This window comes from Triturus cristatus, chromosome 1_1 (genome assembly GCF_964204655.1).
Source record: "Triturus cristatus chromosome 1_1, aTriCri1.1, whole genome shotgun sequence".
Lineage (NCBI taxonomy): Eukaryota > Metazoa > Chordata > Amphibia > Caudata > Salamandridae > Triturus > Triturus cristatus.
Genome location: NC_140579.1, coordinates 273268947 through 273289255, shown reverse-complemented (window position 1 = coordinate 273289255; position 20309 = coordinate 273268947). Strand labels below are relative to the sequence as shown.

General features: G+C 42.8%; 1 pseudogene; it reads right to left on the bottom strand.

Moving 5' to 3' along the window:
• LOC146870124 (long-chain fatty acid transport protein 2-like) overlaps window positions 1-20309 on the bottom strand; it is a 782555-nt pseudogene that overhangs the window by 16675 nt on the left and 745571 nt on the right.

Genomic DNA, 20309 nt, shown 5'->3' with positions numbered 1-20309 from the left:
GGTTAAACACTAACGGATTAGGCTGATTCTTTACGATATTGGGGAAGGTGGATGAGGAGGTCAGGCCACCAGCTGCGGTGTCATCAAGGTATTTTAAGCACTATTCTGAACGAAAGGGGAACGTGAAATATGTATGGGTTTGGAGTAGCAATGTGGTGGCAACTTCATTGTTGTAAAGTGGGTTCTGAACACAGAAGATCGGGAATGTAATTTGTTTGGTTCACGATGTCTAATGAGAGAGGGTATGCAGAGTTGGTAACAGGAGGGAGGGGACTGCACATTGTTCTATAAGCTGGGTTAATTATTTAGGAAATTACGGTATGTTGGGTTTAGTGGGAGGCAGTAGGTTTGGGCGCAAGGTGAGCGCTGTTTGATTGTTTTTATGTTTGTGATTTAATAGCATAGGTTAACAGGGTACAACTGGTTGAACTGTCCTTTATTTTTGTAGAAACCCCTGTCGAAGAGCCCAGGAGGCTCGAAATGCATTGGGAATATAACGTGATGAGCCTACTCTGTGTTTCACCTTTTATTAATCATGTTGCTGCGAAAAAGCCTCGATGGGCACTCAGTAAACATTGAAAGATGTTTAAATAAAGTTGAAAGATGAAAAGATGCCATTTCAGCAGTGTTTCATGAAATTCGAAAAGAGATAAAAAATATTGACTACTTTGGGTGTCTCAAGATTACTATGGATAACGCTGGAAGAAATGGACAGGGAAGTTTTTCCACTTTCGCAGTGCGGCAGGTGGGGTGCACACAAGCGCCCCATGATATGTTGTTATTTTCTAAATGTGGCATTTTCAAACACAGAATTTAAAAACCATCTTTACTAAAAGATGTGATATTAAATTCTGAGTTCAGATAGCCTAAACTTTATTTCTCTATCTTGTTCCAATGGGAAGTTATATTTAAAGGATGTTATAAATAAACTCCGATTCTGTCCTATGGGGTAAGATAGCCTTTCAATAGTGAAAAACGAAATTGGCAGTATTTCACAATCAGGACATGTCACACATATCAGTACAAGTCCTACCTTTCAAATACACTGCACCCAGGCCAGGGGGATAGCTTGGGCTTACCATAGGGGTGCCTTTAATGTAAGAAAAGGGAAGTTTAGGGCCTGGGTGCACTTGCAAAGTTGACATGGCAGTTGGCAGTGTCTGAATTACTTTTTCAGAGATACCCATCTGGGTGGCACAATCAGTGCTCCAGGCCCACTAGTAGCATTTAATTTACAGGCCCTGGCATACTCAGTGCACTTTACTAGGGGCTTACCAGTAAATCAAATATGCTAATCATGGATAACCATTCATGATAAAAAATTTACACAGAGAGCATATGTACTTTAGAATACACAAACGAAGCGGGGTATAAGGTAGGTACTTGAATGCACCAAATCATTTAGTTAGGTCAAAATTATCAATATTCTTCAGGTGCCACGGATCATGAGGTTAAATTCCCCTAAACCCCCTTAGGATCAAGAGATCCCACAATATGTCAACAAAACACTGAGATCCAGCACTCCACAGAGTTATTTTATAATCATGCAATATATCAGTCCGTTCAGCAGGTGTGATTTCACAATTATTTCTTTATTATGTTCTTCTTCTCTTTACAAATGTAAAAGACATAAACAGCGTAGCCGACGCGTTTCGTCCCTGCGGACTTCTTCAGGGCCAATTACTCAAGTGTAAAGAAGGTTTCAACTTGTTCCCCTCCAACTTCAAGAAATATAGCTATGCCTCCCTCTAGTAGTCCAAGTCAAGTACATTTCCCGTATGTAGGAGCAGATTCCCTCCATCTAGAGGTCCCGGCAGGCATAGCTATATTTCTTGAAGTTGGAGGGGAACAAGTTGAAACCTTCTTTACACTTGAGTAATTGGCCCTGAAGAAGTCCGCTGGGACGAAACGCGTCGGCTACGCTGTTTATGTCTTTTACATTTGTAAAGAGAAGAAGAACATAATAAAGAAATAATTGTGAAATCACACCTGCTGAACGGACTGATATATTGCATGATTATAAAATAACTCTGTGGAATGCTGGATCTCAGTGTTTTGTTAGCATATGTACTTTAGCACTGAATAAAGTGGTAAAGTGTCCAGAGTCCTATAGCCAACAAACACTGGCCAGGAAAAAGCAGGAGGAAGAAGCAAAAAGTTTGGGGATAACCCTGCAAAAAGGGCCAAGTCCAACAGTCCCTAAAAAGGAAACCCATAAGGCCCTTGAGCCTTGCCACCAGGTTACCTATTTAGTGCACCTACTACACCTTCCAATGCTATATAAAAACCTGAATGTTTAAGCATTGAATTGGTACGATGGACTATTATGAGTCTCGACAAATTGGCACAGGCCAGAATAGACCTTTGAAAAGTGCATAATTCATTTATCAGGAGGGATTAGAAAATCTAAATCAGATTCAGGAGAGTCATGAAAATAAGGTTGATAACTCTATTATCTTTAAGTGTACTGGCCACTGTTAGGGGCAGGCTGGCTTCTTCACGTATAACTCTCATCTCGTTTGATTAGTTAAAGTCATTTTATATTCCTGCCTGCAACCATGCATAGTGTCAGGGTCCCTAGGAACACTTTTTAGGGCAGTCAAAAGGTTGTTGTGTGCCTTTGTGTAATGGGAATCAAACTATCTGACACATTTCTTTTTGTGTGACCTAGAGGGAATGTTATGAAGATTTCTAATAGCTACACACAACCAATCAGGAATGGCACCTTCTCCCCAGTTCACATTTGTGAGCTGCTTCCCATGGGTTTAAGACAAGGCATCTGTAAAGGACGAGCCCAGTACCCCTGATGGTTTGAGGCTGCCAATGGACTAGTTGACCATGACCAAGGGGCTCGAATCTTGCAAAGGACCACTATCCACTGCGCCAGTATGGTGACACCCTGTGGTGGGCATACGGGTCACTGAAATATGTTGTTCTGTCTATCGATGTGTGGCTACGACTTCTGTTTAATTTTGCTGTGAGACGCAGGGGGGCTAGAGCTGCTCATTTTTACCGGATGGATAGCCTTGGATTTAAGGCAGTGTGTGCATTGCACCCTCTGTGCATAACACATTCCTCCCAGTCTCGACTGCAAATAATTACTAAGCTCCTGTGAACTCTGGGACCTCTATATTACCCACATTCCCTCAATGTCTGTCTGCTGCCCACTGTGAGGATAAGAAGGTAGGGCAGCGGGATACAGGACTTAAAGCATGCCTTGGGATACCACTGTTCAGGATGCTCCTTTAGAATCTGGGGCTACTACATAGCCCATCATCCCTCAACACCTGTGTGATGCTCCTCTGCTAGGTGGAGAAGGTGGGGCAGTGGGGCACCATGCTTAAAGCATGACTTGGGAGACCACTGTGCGGGACACGTGGGGGCACACCCTGGTGCAGCCTGGGTGTGGACCGGGCCAAGAACAGGTACGTCTGCACCAGTTAGAGCCCAGAAAAGGCTGGGTTGGTCCACCCCTCTAGGTATTAAGGTCTTGTGCTCGGAAACGTACCACAATGGCAAAAATAAAATCAGTGTCTAACAGAAGGAGCATCCCCATTACCAACTGTATATTAAGTTATGCTATGAACGCTATGGGGGCTACTGATCAGTAAAGTGGCTCAGTTGAGGAACGCTCGAGTACTGTTAAACGATCTGTTAATGCGGTTGGGGCTGGGGACTGATAATGGATAGTGCTCATTGCTTTCGGTGAACTGAAAGAGATGGACTAATACTTGCATCTATTATTTAAACGTAATCCTGGACTCTAAAGTCGATGCTGGCAATAAACCTAGTATTGATTCTTCCTGTTTTCCTCCACTGGCTAAAAAGTAGAAAAGAGTTGAAACGTTCATAGCATGGCATGGGTAAATCTGTCCCTAAATCTCAGACAAGGCTGCTGAAAAAGAAGGGGTTAAATCAAGTAATGATTTACGCATCAGGCTGGATTCGCTGGAAAACCGGGTTACTAATTTAATGGACTCAATTTCTAACTGGCTGAGTTCTCTGGAAGGCCTCATTGAGGGCTTAAAACCATCCTTTTTCCAACTTAGGAACCTGTGTCCTAAAAGACACTTCCACTTCAACTCCAAGGGAATGGGTGCTTACTGACATTGATATCTGTGCCTCAAAGCAACCTCAAGCCCCGTTTAATCCTCACTCTTCAATGTTTTTTTTCAGAACGTTGTTTGCCAACTAAAATTAAGAGCAGCGATAGCTCTGTTCATGTTTCTATTAGCTGTCAAGCAGCTATAGCAGAGAACCCCCCATTTTTCATTTACCACTAGAAGCCACACCTATATCTTAGTACTCATTAGGGTGAATCCTCGTAGGTCGGGAAAATTAAGAGCTTTGATCAACTTGTTAATAAGATGGTTTACTGGCTTAATGGAAGGTTGAGTGGATAATGGTCAGCTATTTGACTTGATAAATATGGTGCAGAGAATTGCAGGGGTGAAGAACATGCCTAAACCGGATAATGGTGACTGTGTTGTCATCAGATTTAAAAATGAATTTGTTGTCTGTAACATCTTCAGGCTTAAACATTCATCAAATATAAACAGCAAGATTAAGACTACGTTTATGATATTTTTATAGACCAAATGTCTATTCATTGATTACCACTTCCCAAATGAATCTAGGTAGAGAGTTGCCTTTCACCACAATATTTCCCATCCCGGTTTCTGCCAAATTTACTGTTTTACCTTAACCTGACTCCCTAGATTGACAGAGAAACAACGTTCGTTAAACAGGCATTATTAGTACCATAGAGAGGGATAGTCTGTCTAATATTTCCACAGCCCACTCCCAAACTACTAGAGCTTATCACACAGAACAGGAGTCATACTACTAATATAGCGACATCTCACAAAGCAAGTTCATCCTGCACACTTACTGCCTGGAATATTGCAGGGTTGGCGTCCAAGCTATCTAACTCAGAATTTCTGACTTTTATTAAAGGTTATAATTTCCTTTGCTATCAAGAACATAGTTATTATTTAAATAACAATATTTATTATTTTAGTCCTGCAACTCCTGCAAGATTGGGCAGGTCAAAAGGAGTTTTGATCAAGTGGCAAAATGAGGTGTTCTCAGGATAAATAGCAGGCAGGAGACTAAAAGTAGTTGAAGAAACAGCATAAGTTTATTGAACATCTCATGCAAGGGACCTCAGACACCAACAGTCCAAGCCAACTCACAAAAGCTTTCCAATAATAACATTCTCTCTCATGGGGGAGAGTTCCACAATAGAACACAACATAGCAACCTCAGAAAAGGAGATTGCGCAATACAAGGCACAGAAAGGAGAGACATAAAAGCAGAATACCACATATAGCAAGGGAGGTTGGGGGGTGCAGTCCGCCCCGGGCTGCCTGGGTTTTGGGGGTGGCGGTGGCTGACACCCCCCCACAATCTTACATGAGTTTGCCGCAGTGCGGCAAAGGCAGAGACCGCCATGGGCGGCAAAGTGCCTAGCTGCGCCACTGGTTTGATCACTTTAGCATCTCTTTCATTTCCAGTTAGAGTTAGTCTGGTCTAATATTATGTGTTCCCATTTTTTATTTATTTTGGTATACTATTGCTCAAGAAAGATTTTATTAATACATTTCTATAATAACAATTTTAATCAGAATAACACTGATATTATTAATTCCTTATGTGGGGAACCTGAGTCCTTTATTAATAATCACAGTGGCCTTCTATCTTTTGCATGGAAGGTCGTCATTGTCACTAATCAACCACAGTGTCTTGTGGTTTAGTAGGCCCTAAGGGTGACGCTCTTACACATTTTCGTCCCAGTCCTTATGGAGATGCTCTTAATTTGCTCTCATTAAAGCTTTGTTTGCATTTCCCATTTGATTGTGTTTCATATATGCCAGAGCTTATCCCAACCTTTACTGGTAGAGGGCACTCCAGTATAATCAATTTAATTTTGTTTTTTTTTCGATCTTCAGGGCTGGTTAAAGGACTTTATAGTCTTAGACAATGTTTTAAGTAACCAGAATTTTCTGTCAATTACTTTAGCCTTTTCCTCCACTAAGTTGAAGACATGAAAGACCCTACTGCCATTGGTGTCTACAAAAAAATTAGAGTGTGCTGATGAGGTGGGATTGTGTTGATAAGGATAACCTTCTCACTGATGTTTTTGGTGACACCATAACCGGGTTCTTAAAAAGTTTGGATGAGGATGGCGATCAGTCGCAAAGTGCACAGTCATAATACCAACAAAAATGAAATTCAGAAAACAGGAGTGGTGAAGGGAAAATGTTTGGGGGAAGATCACACTAAGGATTACAAGGCTAACAAGTACCATTAAATAGCATGAAAGTAACACTTGTTATTTACAGTGTTGAGAGTGCTTAGAAATATCCCTGTTATTCGGGTAGCCTGCTTATTCAACAGCATCTGAGTCTTAGCGATATTCAATTTATAACCAGATACCGACCCAAATGTTTTGCCCTCCTCTACTATGCAGTTCATAGGAGTTTGTGGTTCCATAAAACATAATGCTACATAGTCAGCATCTGCGCATACCCTGATTGCAAAAAAGCTTCTATATATAGTGCAAATAGAAGAGGGAAGAGTGGGCACCCCTGCCTAGTACTCCGCTGGATTTTAAAGGCCGGTGAGGATATTCCGGCATATACCTTCACACAGGGCAAATTATACAGAGCCTGCACTAATTTTCCAAAGACATTCCCAGGCTGCTCAATCAAAAACCTTCTCGCCATCTAATAGAATCATAGCATGCTTTGTAGACGCTCTCTCCGCTATGTCGAAACTAGCAATTGAGTGTTAATATGACTGGTGTTATCTCTGTCAGGAATAAAACTGTGCTGCTGCTAGGAGACTATAACTGGTAAATGTAAATGTAAATGTATTTGTACTTATATAGCGCACTTCTACCCAGGGGTCTCGTAGCGCTGTATTCATACCGCTGTGGAACCCTTCCGGGTTTTCCTGTGAGATGTCCACTCCTGGGCACCCCCAAGGTGAAGCCAGGCATCCTAGCGCTGTGGGGGCCATTGTGGAGATTAAGCAAGCTATTGCCCAGAGTTGCACAGTGGGACCCATGATTAGAATAGGCACCAAGGTGAGAATTATCAGGTCTGGGGAATTGAATCCAAGAGCCGCCGAGGCGGGAATTGAACCCTGGTCCCGGGCCAGACCTCTGCATCAGGGTCTGCCGCTCTAACCATTGAGCCACACTTCTCCAAAGAGGCCGAGCCGTGTGGTCACCACTTTGGCATAGATCTTGGCATCTGCACTGATGAGGGATATGAGCCTATATTAACCCCTTTCTTGTGGTGGCTGGACCTTCTTCACAAATATTGCGATATTGTTCATATTCCATATGTCCGGGACTTTGCCAGCCTCATAAATATGCTGTGTTACCTTAAAGAGTGAGGGGATTATACTATCCTTAACTGTCTTTTATATTCCATAGGAATTGAGTCTTTGCCTGCTGCTTTCCTTGAGGGCAGAGCTGTAATGGCAACCTTTAGCTCCTCAGTAGTGATATCCATCTGCAACAACTCTGCCTGGAATTCCTCCACCTTCGCTACCTACTATCTTCAACATAAATCGTTACTTCCAACATGCATGGAACTTGAGGTTGTCTGATAGATTAAAGAGAACTGCTCAGCAATGGCTTGAGGTAAAGTATGGACCGAGCCTTCACTGCCTTTAATACTGTGGATCATACATTTAGCCTCTCTATCCGAGATCGTATCTGATGGGCCAGTAGGCAGCCGACCTGGTCCCCATATTTATACTGGAGAGATTTAGTTTTGGAGTAGAAGGCTGCAATTTTCACCCTAAAACTTTGACCCAATTGAAATCAGTTGCTAATAAGCTCAACATTCAGAAGTCGCTCATCAGGGGTCTTAACCCTAAAAGCTGCTGCATGGGATATTTCTAATAGTAAAATCACTTGCATCAGCTGATTGACACTGCTTCGTATGCCCCTTTTTTGCGTGTCAATAAACTGTGACGTAATGCTTATATATGCTTTCAGAGGTAAACAACGTTCATAACAAAACTTTTTGTACGCAGAGAATCACAACGCGGTCGTTACAACGACTGCGTTGTGATTCCGCATACCATTACTCTGCAAGTCGGAACAACAACTTGCGGAGGGGGGGGGGAAGGTGTTGCATTTAAAATCCTACACCTTCCCTACTGTCTGCACAGACTGGAGTTGGAATAGTAAATTATACTATTCCAACATCCAGCGCCCCCCTCCGCAAGTCGTTGTTCCGACTTGCGGACTAATGGTATGCGGAATCACAATGCGGTCGTTGTAACGACCGCTTTCTGATTCCCTGCGTACAAAAAGACTGCGGGATAAGGAGGCATATTCGCTTTCAGAGTATCCCACTGCACCAATGGTGTAACTGTACCTAAGTTGTCCTCCCAAAATCCAGTGAAAGAACTTGTCTTTCGGTATTCCAAGTTAGTGAAAAGATGTCTAGGAAATGAGAACTGACGCCGTCAGCCCAGCATTGCTTATAAGCTTATACATAAAATCAAAGGATTGTGGTCCGATGAAACCCTAAGGCATACTTTCATTTCAACTTCTCAAAGAATTCCCAATTTAATGAAAATCATGTCTATTCAGTAATTGTATTTGTGTAGGGATGAATTATTTCTGTACCCTGGTGAAGTAGAGTACAGCACCCTCCAGGCATACGTAAGCCCATGTAACTAAATATGCTCCGAAATGGAAGTCCTTGTCTTTACCATTCACGGAGAAGCAAGATGATTAGTAGAATCCAGAGCATAATCCATAACTCAATTAAAATCTCTCATTATCAGCATTTCACTGGACCAATCTAATCATTCCAGACAAAACGTGTTCTACATCTCCGGGTCATCCACATTCGGTCCGTAAACCTCACAAATTATATATTTCTGGCCATACACCTTAAGTTGAAAAATTGCACGTCTGACCCGAACATCAGATGTGACCCTCAGAGTCTTATGTTCCAGACTCTAAACCACCATTATAGCAACCCCTCATATCAAAGCAGTTTGTAACATGTGTGTAACCAATATGTAACCCAGTTGTTTAGTTAAATGTGGTTTTTGTATGACAAGTGTGTTTGTGCAACTATATGTGGGCTATATATTTAAATTCCTTCCGTACCAAATTACATTTAGTGGAGGAATTTAGGCCTGATACATTTCAGCACATGCACTGAAGTCTACTCATTGTTGAATAAATTCCACCCTTAGCCATCCCATCCTGCCCTGAACAACCGCACCTTAATCTGACTAATTTTCTCACCCCACCTGCCATATGCCAAAACATGGATGCATATGTCTTCTAATCATTCCCTGCATGTTGCAGGAGTCTCTTGCTAGGGAAACCTCCCCCACCATTGGGCTGCTGATGTTTGAAACCGATCCAAGCAATGCTGCCCCCTTCCCCCCGAGCACCTGCGGCCAACTATGCAACCATGTGTTTCATAGAAAAAGCAGAATGTGCAAGAAAGAAATCAATATAGCAGCCCAATAAAACTGTTTGTAAACAGACAGACCCCTAATATTTAGACAGCAATGGGATTGGGCTGGGGGATGATGGCGGGTTGATTCTGCAGCGAGAGACCAACCGTTCCTACTTGCTCCCATGAGCGCTGTCGACAACAGAATAGCTGCCTGCTGTGAGCATGGACAAGAAACTGCAAGAATGCTTTTAGAGTATTAAACGTCACAGAGCCACAGCAATCTACAGTGCTAGGTGTACACAAACACACATCCTACATTCTGCTCCAATCCTTTAGAGAACAAGAATAGGAGGACAACTTGTTTTCATGAAGTATAACCACAATGGGGTGACCCTGTGTCCCTCGGGACCTGGGTATGGGTAAGAAAAACTACAATGGTTCCGTCGGGATAAGGAAAATTACGTACATGCAGAATTAATCAGGAAATGGTTGCTTAATACATAGCATAAATGTAGCAATTATTTCAATAGAAAATTAGCATGTAGTTTCAATGAAGTTGGAACACAAAATTAAGCAGCACTCACTAGTGGATGCTTGGAAAGGTATTGTATTAAATACATAGAAGCTCTCATGGATATTTACAAGGCTGTCAAAGTGAGATACAAAAAATTGCAGTTACAAGAAGTATGGTGACATTTGGTGCTCAGTGTTAGTGGTGCAGTGCATATATACAAAGTAAAAATGAAGAAATTAGGAATTGGTCAGGAAAACAGGGAAAACAATATCTCCTGTGGCTAGCACATTTGCTTAGTGATTTGGACCAGGAGATTTGTTGAGACTAAACCAGGTATTATCGTCGACGTTTCGACCTGGACAAGGCTTAGTTAAATTGTCATAGAGGGTCTTCTTCAGGACTTAAAGGTGATGACAGCCCAGCATGGGGGTGGGCTTCCTTAGACGTCCCTCTCAGAATGAAGTGGATCTGCAAATGTCAGGAAAGCTCGAGTTATTCAGTATTTTGCGTTTGGAGTGGTCCTGTGATCTATATTGTTGAAGTAAGTGGCCCAAATACGATAAATCAATAGTGGTGGTAAGAAGAGGTACTTGAAAGTGGATCAGTCACAAATCAATTCCTGCTCCTGCACGCTTCTCAGCAGTCTTACATGCACTGCACCACTATCACTGAGCACCAAATGTCACCATACTTCTTGTCACTGCAATTTTTTATATCTTGCTTTGACAGCCTGTAATTACTTGCAAATATCCATGAAAGCTTCAATTTATTTAATACAATACCTTTGCAAGCATCTGCTAGTGAGTGTTTAATTTTGTGTTCCAACATCATTGAACCGACTTGTTTTCATGAGCATGAGGTCAAGAGGAGATGAGACACCACAGTGCAAATGGGTGGAGAAGTTAAATCCTCAAGGTACTATTGTCACTCTTCATTTGTATGGTCACAATCCCCACAGCCCATTACAACCTGCACACTTCTCCCAGTTTGTGATTGGTGAACGAGTCAGTGTCAATGTGAGAATTCAGACTCGAGGTGTGGAGGGCTCTTCCCAGATTTTGACCTAGACTCTTCCTTCCTCCATAGGAATGTCCAAAACTTACAGATATAATGTTCCCCATTTCCCTTTGACACCTGCTCACCACAAGCGGGAATTAGTCTAGGTCTTTAACATGTTATCCAAAGAGTTGCAGCATTACCTCTAGGTAGTTTGATGCAATGTCCATTGTTATCCCGGGCAGACTCTTCCTTTTCAGCGTCATACTGGACCATCTCAAAGGGAACTGCCAGCTGCAAAAACATGGACATCAAAGAGAATGGTTAAAACCGCAGTTCGAAGATTCAGCATGTCTTGAACAATAAAAACACATAGGAGAAGTTTGGGGAGAATTGTTTACATTTTGTTAACATGCTGAAGAACCCTTGCACATATACTCTAGCTCTGGCAATATTTAAATGCCTACAAAAGATATTTACAAACCACATTTAAAAGCGAGCCAGGATTTTGTTTAATATTCTTCTAGAAATAGAAGTGGGATACACAAATATAATTAGAAAATACCCCTGAACTATGTGTACGTTGTCATGACTTGAAATCTATGCAAAGTAGTATGTCCTGGCCATGGGAATGGAAAAGATATATATAAATAACAAATGCAACCTAATGTTTAGTTATTCTGTCCTGCACGGGCACATTCTTTCTTAGAGACAAGGGGGCATATTTACAAGCCCCTATCGCCAAAGCAGCAGCACATTTTTTGACGCTCTGGTGGCATAGCGCCATTTTCAATATTTAAAAGGAGGCGCTAAGCCACTTGGCTTGGCTTAACGCCAACTTGTAAATATGCCCCTTTCTGCTGCAGTCCTCTTTAGCCAAGGGGCGTGCAATGGGTGTTGCTGTGGGCGTTCCCCCACAACACCATATAAAAGCAGATGTTAGAATGGTGCACAAGGAGAAATGATTTTATTCTGCAGCACACATAGAAAGAGCAAAAGCCATTAATGATTGTCTGTGTGCAGGAAGGTGTCCCTTCCTGCACATAAAAAATCATTTAATAATGACAATTTGCTACTTCTATGTGTGCTGCAGAATGCACCACGCATGGAAGTAACAAATAGCCATGCTGGATGTTTATATGCAGGAAGGGGTACCTTCCTGCACATAAACAATCATTCCCTGCAATGTAGGCATCCTTGCACTATCGTGCAAATATTACTATGTTGGTGCAGGCAGCTCATTTTAGCTCCAGCACTAGGGATAACACAGGGGTGCGCTGTATTGAGGAAATACAGCTCATTCCTGCGTTTTGAATATGTCAGAGCGGGGTGCTGCCATATTTAGCACAGCTCCGTGCTCTGATATTTTCTAGTAAATATGTCCCTAAGAGCCTAGTTTTCCATAGATAGTCTGAAGCCATAAAGAGTGTTTGAAGTCGAACTTTGTCAAACATTAACCAAAGGATCTGCAGATTTGCACCAACCGAACAAACACACGGGGAACACTTGAGTTGCAAAGTACATACCACAAACACATCTCAGCAACTCCAGGTGATTACAATCCAACATGACACCCATAAACCCAACTAAATTCCATCAACCACGGATTCATTCTTCAAAATTATTCCAAATACACCGTCCATAGTCATGACCAAAATGTTGGCTGAGAAAAGTACACGCCCCGATAGGACCTCAACTTCTGGCCCCGTATTACCGTTCTGGGTCATCTTCTCTTGTATCACCACAGCCCACCCTTAATGGGGTGCACCGGGCACAGAACAGTGCACCCTATTACAGTGAATGTAGTATTCACAGTGCAGGTGTGAACAGCACATTAATGTAAGACAGATATGCTGCTGAAGTTGCCAATACGCCTTTCCCTTGACCCTCGTGTTCCCCTCCAAAGGGGTTTCTCTCTTTGGGATCACAAAACTATACACCCCCACCCCCTTATAGGAAAGGCAGAATTAGTATAACTCCTCGGTCCGTGCATTCACAATGTTTCACAATGAGTAGCAAGAAAGATGATTCTGATTTAATAACAATTTGTGCCTAGCGTAATGCACATTCTTGCACTAAAATGAAAACACTATACATTGCAGAAATTTTATTTTTCTGTGCTTTTCTTTAATGGGTCCGAACCAGGGCTTTTCTCCATTTTTGAATCCTAACAGCCATGATGTCAGTTTTTATTTCTCCTCACATTGCACGAAACAAAAGGTTAACTTATGAAATACTGTGTTTTGACATTCTGTTGTGGAAGCACTAAGGAGGAATCCTATCTCAACTTTCTGCCGGTTCTACTGTAGACCTATTCTTGTGAGACTGTCATTTTTTGAGGGTAACTAGATTTGTACTGACACCCAATGATAATAGGTCAAAAGGGGTTGTAATAATATTAATTTTGGTCATGGTGTTGGGATGGTGTTATATGTTGATGCATTACATTTGTATTCCGATTTGTCCATCTTTATAATGATGTGATCACTTTATTTTGACAATATAATTTTCAATGTTTATATTGGTATAAAAGGGATGCTTTTTGGCAGTGATCCATGAGTCTGGTTTGCCCAACTTAGAGAGCGGACCCTTGTCAGCATGACTCTTACTTAGGACTTTGCTCTGAGATTTGACTTCACGTCAGACTATTCTCTCTGTATCTGACAAAGCCTTATGCTAATTCCCCGTATTGATTTACCATGCATTTTGAATATTATTTTTTCATTTTGTACTGCCCTTAAATTATTTAATACATTTTCATGGTTTCTAAACTTACAGGACTTGACCCTTCTGGCTTAAGATTTATTTAATTGAATATGCTGATTTATGTGTTGTCAAAAAGTTATCTGTAGGGAAATATTGCTATATATGTTCTTGAGGTTACCATTACTTAGGCACTTCATCTTAGATCATCTGATAAGACCGTGTCAACAGTAGCAAGCCAATTCCAGCCAAATTAGTAGTAATAAATCAGGCATTTGCAAAAAATTATGAACTTTTCATTTGTGCTGCAAGAGGTTCGAAAATCGTTCAAACTGCTTAGGGAGAGACTGGTCATTGCGCACTTTAAAGAATTAAATATGTCTACCATATGTTATTCTCCTCAGACAACGGGAACAGAGAGGAAAAAGTGGGGTTTGGGGCTGTTCTAATTGCAGTCGCGCCCGGCATGACTCGTGCGTGGGGAGGTGGGGTTGAGCGGGGAGGAGGGTGTTAATAAAAAAAATAAAAAAATGTAAACTTACCTTCGCCTCCGATCTAGCGTCGTGTCTCCTCTCTCTGGCCCCTAAAGGAAGCAGGCAGCTTATTTCTCCTACCCTAAGCCAATCTCAACGTTGGAATGGGGGCCTGGGCATTTTCTCCATGCAGGCTATAATGGAGCCTTCATAGAGAACATGCAAAGTGCGCATGATTGACCGGCCAGAGAGGGCTGGTCGAACAGTCATGCACACTTTACAGAGTGCCACCACTCCTTCCCCTGCTATGAGAGCAGACCCACCCCGTTAAGATGAAGTAACAAATAAAATGATAATAACGTCCAGTTATTATCATTTTATTTTTACTTCATTTCACTGCTAAAACCATTGGGGTGATAGAGCGTCATGATGTTCTGAAAATTGTAGGGGTGCATCATAACCATGGATAGTCCGCACCCGCATATATATTCGTGTTCTATACTAAAGCTTGATTATTAGAAACGTGGAGTCATAACGAAATGTGTAAATGTAATTTAAGAAAAGTATTTTGTGTCATTATAGCAAGGGGAAATGGCATTCAATTGAAGTATGTAACCTTTTTATGCTTAATGCAAATGTTTAATGAAGTAGGCATATGTAATGAAATGCATTTGATTTAAACGTGCACCATATTAAAGTTGCATAGGTAGAAATGATTAATTGTGCTTAAATGTTATGAAATGTAGAAGCTTGCAACTGTAATGCTTATTAATGTGCAATTCTGATGTGTGAAGGCCTCATTCACGTTTTAAATTCGAAAGGCTTATTTGTATTTCTTATGTTAGCTGAATTTGTAGGCCTGAAATATAATTCCCTGGTAAAGCTCTCATTTAGAGGTAGTCAGTGAAAATCATGTGCGTGCAAGGATGTTCTATTCTCAAGCCTCTGTTGCAGGTGCAAGGACATTGTCCTCTTTAGCTAAGACTAACGCTTTTGTTTTAGGGATTAGGTATGGAGGAGATTCGCTACACTGTCTCTACGAATGCTGATAACTGGAGGATGATACTTTCTACGCTGAGGGAGCCTGGGACCCAAGAACGTTTCAACCGTTGCTGGACGAAATACAGGTTTCGGTGGAAAATTACCTACGAGAGGTGTCCGGCCAGAAGAGGTGTTTCGGAGGCGTGTCCTCCATGTAGTACATTTTGCATTAGGGACAGTGTCCCGAGGGAAGAGTTAGCAGAGAGCTGTTAGAGGGTAGAAGGGAAAGATTGATATTGAGGAGGGATACTTAGAATGAACTTGGTAGCTTCAGCTTCTGACCCTTACAACGTGAGTGTACTTCCTTGGAAGTCTTCACTAGCTGACACGTTTTTCTGATCTTGTCTGGGAGATGCTCAGTAGGGATGCCACTTTAGTGATAGTGATGGGACAGATTAACAGATTTTCTCTTGCAGCCTGCTGAAGACTGACTTAGATGTCGGAGCAGTCATTGCTAGTTTAATCTTTTTGGAGTTGGTTATTCTTTATATGCTTCATCAGATTAGATTGGTGCGTAGGATGAACTTTCTATTAGTGCCCATGTATTTCTTTAACCTCGTCATGAGGTGCTTATATGTTCAGTTATTTTTAGCTTTGTAATAAAACCCTAAATTGAGAGTTCGGAGTCAGTGATCCTTTCCGGAGTCTAAATTGATTAGTCCATTGGGTTAGTTTGAATGCATTGGTTTTCTCCCCTTTACACTTCACAGCAGGTAAGAAGGTCTAGTCGGCTGAGGATTCTTAGGAGTGGTAAGATAAGATAAGATAAGAATCCGGCGTTATCAGTTGGTAGCAGAGGATGGTTACCTCTGTAGTAAAGGGAGAAGTAGAGCAGGGTAGGTATTAAGCCCCATTGAGCCCGAGTGATGGTGATCTGGCGGAACATCAGCGGAGGACAACGGTGTTCGATGGAAATCGGCGGAGAGTGACAGTGCGGCAGAAGCAGCAGTTCGTGGGAGAGTGAGTATGAACAGGGATGTGTGTCTGTTAGATTGCGGTGTTATTTTGATTGTGTGATGTCTTGTGGAGTTGGAGAGAGATTCAAGTGATTTTGGTTTCGGACTGTGAGCGCACGCGGTCCATGAGATTTGATTTAGATATCCCGGGATAAGAGATTGTGGTCTAGAAGACACCCAGAGTTGAAATTGTCTGACCAGTGATTGCGGGAGTCATGAGACGTCGTTGACTGACCCACCGGTGATAGGGAACGTATGTGTGAGTGCATGAGTAATCGACGCAGGTCGTGGGTTACTGTATGTGGATTATCGAGCGAGTGAATGCTATTGATTAGGTACATGACTGTCCGGACGTTCGTAGGCAGATAGTCTGAGGCAGTTGTCTGGTCGTTTCATGAACAGACGATTGCCAGAGCTGAGGTCGACAATTATATGAGACCGTCCGGTCGTTTGGTGGACAGACAGTTAGAGAGGTGACTGTTCGGTCGTTTGGTGGACAAACAGTTATTTTGTTGTATGAAAGAGATGCGTGAGTGTGCGAGAGACGAATTGTAAAGGAGGGGGACTGCTGCATGCGGAGGAAGAGTGACGTCAGGAGGTGCCGCGTGGCGATAGGTCGGTTGGTGTGAAGCCGCACTGGTATTGGTGGATTGACATCAGGAAGTAAAACGAAACGCTGTGTGTAGAAGAAAGTCGGTTTCATCATGAAATGTTTTAAAGTTTTACGAGATATGTGTAGAGGAGATAGAAGGGTGATTACTCGGGGAGGAGAAGAAACCCCGCCTGAGGATACCCCAGCTCAGTACATGGCTACGAATGTGGGATTGCATACTATAAATTGGCTTAAAAATTGGCATAAAATGACTGAAAAAGAGGGAGAATTGGCTTTTCTGCATTATGGTACTTTCAGGTTGGAAGTGTTGTACCAGTTGAAATCTGTGATGTCTTCATTGCGACCCCTACCCTGACCGACACAGTTTGAGGCGCAACATGCATGGATGAGAGCGGCACATGACAGGAAAAGAGAACGTAAGGAAAGGGTGAAAAAGTCAATCGGGGCATTTCAAGATGCGAGATGAGACGCATTGGAGAAAAGATGGAGGGTGGAAACTATTGAGGGGGATAGGTTATTCCCATGGATGGTGAAGGTAGGAGATACCCAGAAGAAGAGCGGTGAAGAAGAGGATAGTGACACAGATGACAGCTTGTTAGACAGGTTACTGTCAGAAAGATCGCCTCCATGTAACCCAGACTCAAAAGAGGGAAAATCAGCACCGACAGAAGGAATTGGAGAACCGCAGATTCAACCTAGTGCGAGAGTTGTAGGGAGAATCTCAACCGGAACGGAAGGGATGAGAACACAGACACCACCAGGTACTGAAGCTAATGGAGTTACAGGCGTTACAAGGTTGCCAGATGCTCTTACGGTACCGGATACCATTGGCCCCATAGTGTCAGTATACGACCCAGATCAAGTAAGTGAGGGAAGCCTAACGCAGTCAGCATACAGAGAGGGGACTAGCAGTGGAGGGAATGGCATAGTGATTGAAATAGCTCACCTTCCGAGACCCATAGAATTGAGTACGCCATGGCCAGCCACTGCAGACTCCTCTAGAGGACCGACGGAATCTAGAACAGTGAGGCCAAGGTCTTTGGTAGATTCAAGATCTGACCTAAGAATGTGGGAACCACCAGTGAGGAGCCAGAATGATAGGATGACAGGAGATTGGGATTACGGAAACTCAGGAAACAGACCAGTCCTTAGGAAAATAGCAAAAGCGAACCGATGTGGAGATCAGAGCAGCGAGAATGAAGAATCGAGTGGTGCATCTAGTAGAGGGACACTGAAAGTTGATATAAGAGAAAAGATGTTGGATGTGGTGAGACTGAAAGCAGAAGTATATGAGGTAACTAGTGGGAACCTGCCTTAGGCAAGAGTGGAGCTTTATGAGCCAGATGAGTTGCTGTTTGTAGCAAAGGACGTAACTCGCAAAGCAAGGTTAGCACATGAGAAATTGACAGAGTTGGCCAAAAGGTATGAAGTGGATCTGTCCAAAACAAAGTTGTTGCAGGGAAGTCATAGATTGCAGTACGTGCATGGAGCATCCTTGATAAGTGGGAGGAAAGATGGTCCAAAAAGAAGAGCACCAAAAGAGCCTAGGAGAGACACCGCCTCCCGGAAGGGGCATAATAGGAGTAGGGAATTTTCCTTTGCTAGAGGTACAGAATGGAGGGTATGTGCTTGTGCCTTGGAGCAGAGGTGATTTGGTGGCATTTACAAATGAATTTCCTCAGCTGAGGGAGAAGCCTGTTGAATGGTACAAACAGGTTGATCGTTTTGTCAAAATCTCGAGGGTGTTGTGGGTTGATCTGAACACATTGTTTGATATAGTAGTACCAAGTGATCTGTGGGCAGCTTGTAAGGTTGCAGTGGATTGGCCGACTTCAGAACCAGACAGGGATTCTGTTACCAATGGTCCAACACCTATTGTTATGAAAAATTTGAAAAGGTAATTAAATAGCTGAAATCCAAAATCTCGCCACAAGATATTGATCGGGTTAAGATAGATCGAACTGTTCAGGAGCCGAAGGAGTCTGTACATGAATACTACGAAAGGCTCTTACAAGCCTTTAAGCAGTACAGTGGGCTAGATACCTTAGATCCCAAAGACATGGGACAGTTTGTTTCCAAGTTCGTTTTGGGTCTGAGACCAGAAGTTACCTTCATGATTCAGCAACATCTGATCTGCTGGCAGAACAAGTCAGTGGACAAAATACTGCGGTGTGCCAGATACTACAGCGATGAAGTGGACTCGAAAAATAGGAAGCTTAAGGATAAGCTGATGCTGGTCCAAATGCAAACCGCTGACAGGGAACTCCAGACACAGCCAAATGGAGGGACGGTAGGGAGAAGACAGGGAAACAATCAAGGAGGGACCCAGATTATTCAGGGTCAGGGAAAAAGAAAACCTGTAGACCCCAAGACAGACATGGATGTGGCAACACTGAAAAAGACCACTGCGTGTCACCTTTGTCACAAGATCAGGCATTGGAAGCGCGAGTGTAGATTGAATCTAGCAAATCAGGTGTAACAAGAGGCAGAGATAGTGCAGGTACCTGAGTTTGTCAATACAATAACGAGGCCGAGACCCATGCAAGAGGGGACGATGGTCCCACAGGTGCAAGTTCCGCAACCTCTGAGAATACCACAGGGGAACCGAATGTACCAGCAGATGCCCCTTTTTGAGAGTTATAATGAGTACAGTTCAGACTTGTTGAAATGACGGTGCCTGAGGGGGAGGAAGACTGCACTCTTGGGGCAGTCTTGGAGGTAGACCAGAGGGGACCATTTGTTGGGGCAGATATTTACGGTTATCCCACCACTTTCTTGGTTGATACTGGTGCTACCCGTTCTACTGTAAGATCTGCAGTAGTTCCCAACCTACCCCTCTCGGGACAATCAATCCAAGTTGTAGGAGTAGCAAAGAAGAAAATGACTAACCCATTTACTGAGCCGATTCCTTTGAAACAAGGAACCTTCCGAGATCGACACCAGTTCATGGTGTGCAACTCAAGTCTAGTTTGCTTGTTAGGACAAGAACTTTTGTGCAAGCTGAATTGTACCATCTATTGTATGCCTAAGGGAGTAGAAGTACAGACTAAGGATGACTGTGCCACCTTTAAGGTTGTGAATCAACACTAGTGCATACAGATGTATCCTGTGTTGACAGTGGAAGAGCTTCCACTTGACTAAGAGATTCTGTTTAATTGGATGTGTGGGATTTCACGGGGAAGAGATTGGATTAATCAAGGGTGTTGAACTAGCTAAGATGCAGGGAAAGCAGAACATTGAATTCCCGAGAACATCTCAGTATAATCTGTCACCAGAGACGATCTCAGGGATTAAACCTGTAATTGATTCCATGATTAAGCAGGGAAACCTGAAGGAGGTAATGTGTAGTCCATGCAACTCACCCATTATGGGATTACAGAAACCAAACGGAAAATTCAGAATCGCGCAAGACCTGAGAAAGGTCAATACGATTGTTGTTCCATACTGTGCAGTGGTCCCGAATCCATCAGTGATACTTTTTCAGATTTCATGCGAGGCTGAGTGGTTTACTGTGATTGACCTGTGTCAGGCATTCTTTTCGATACCTCTCCACGAGGAGAGCCAATA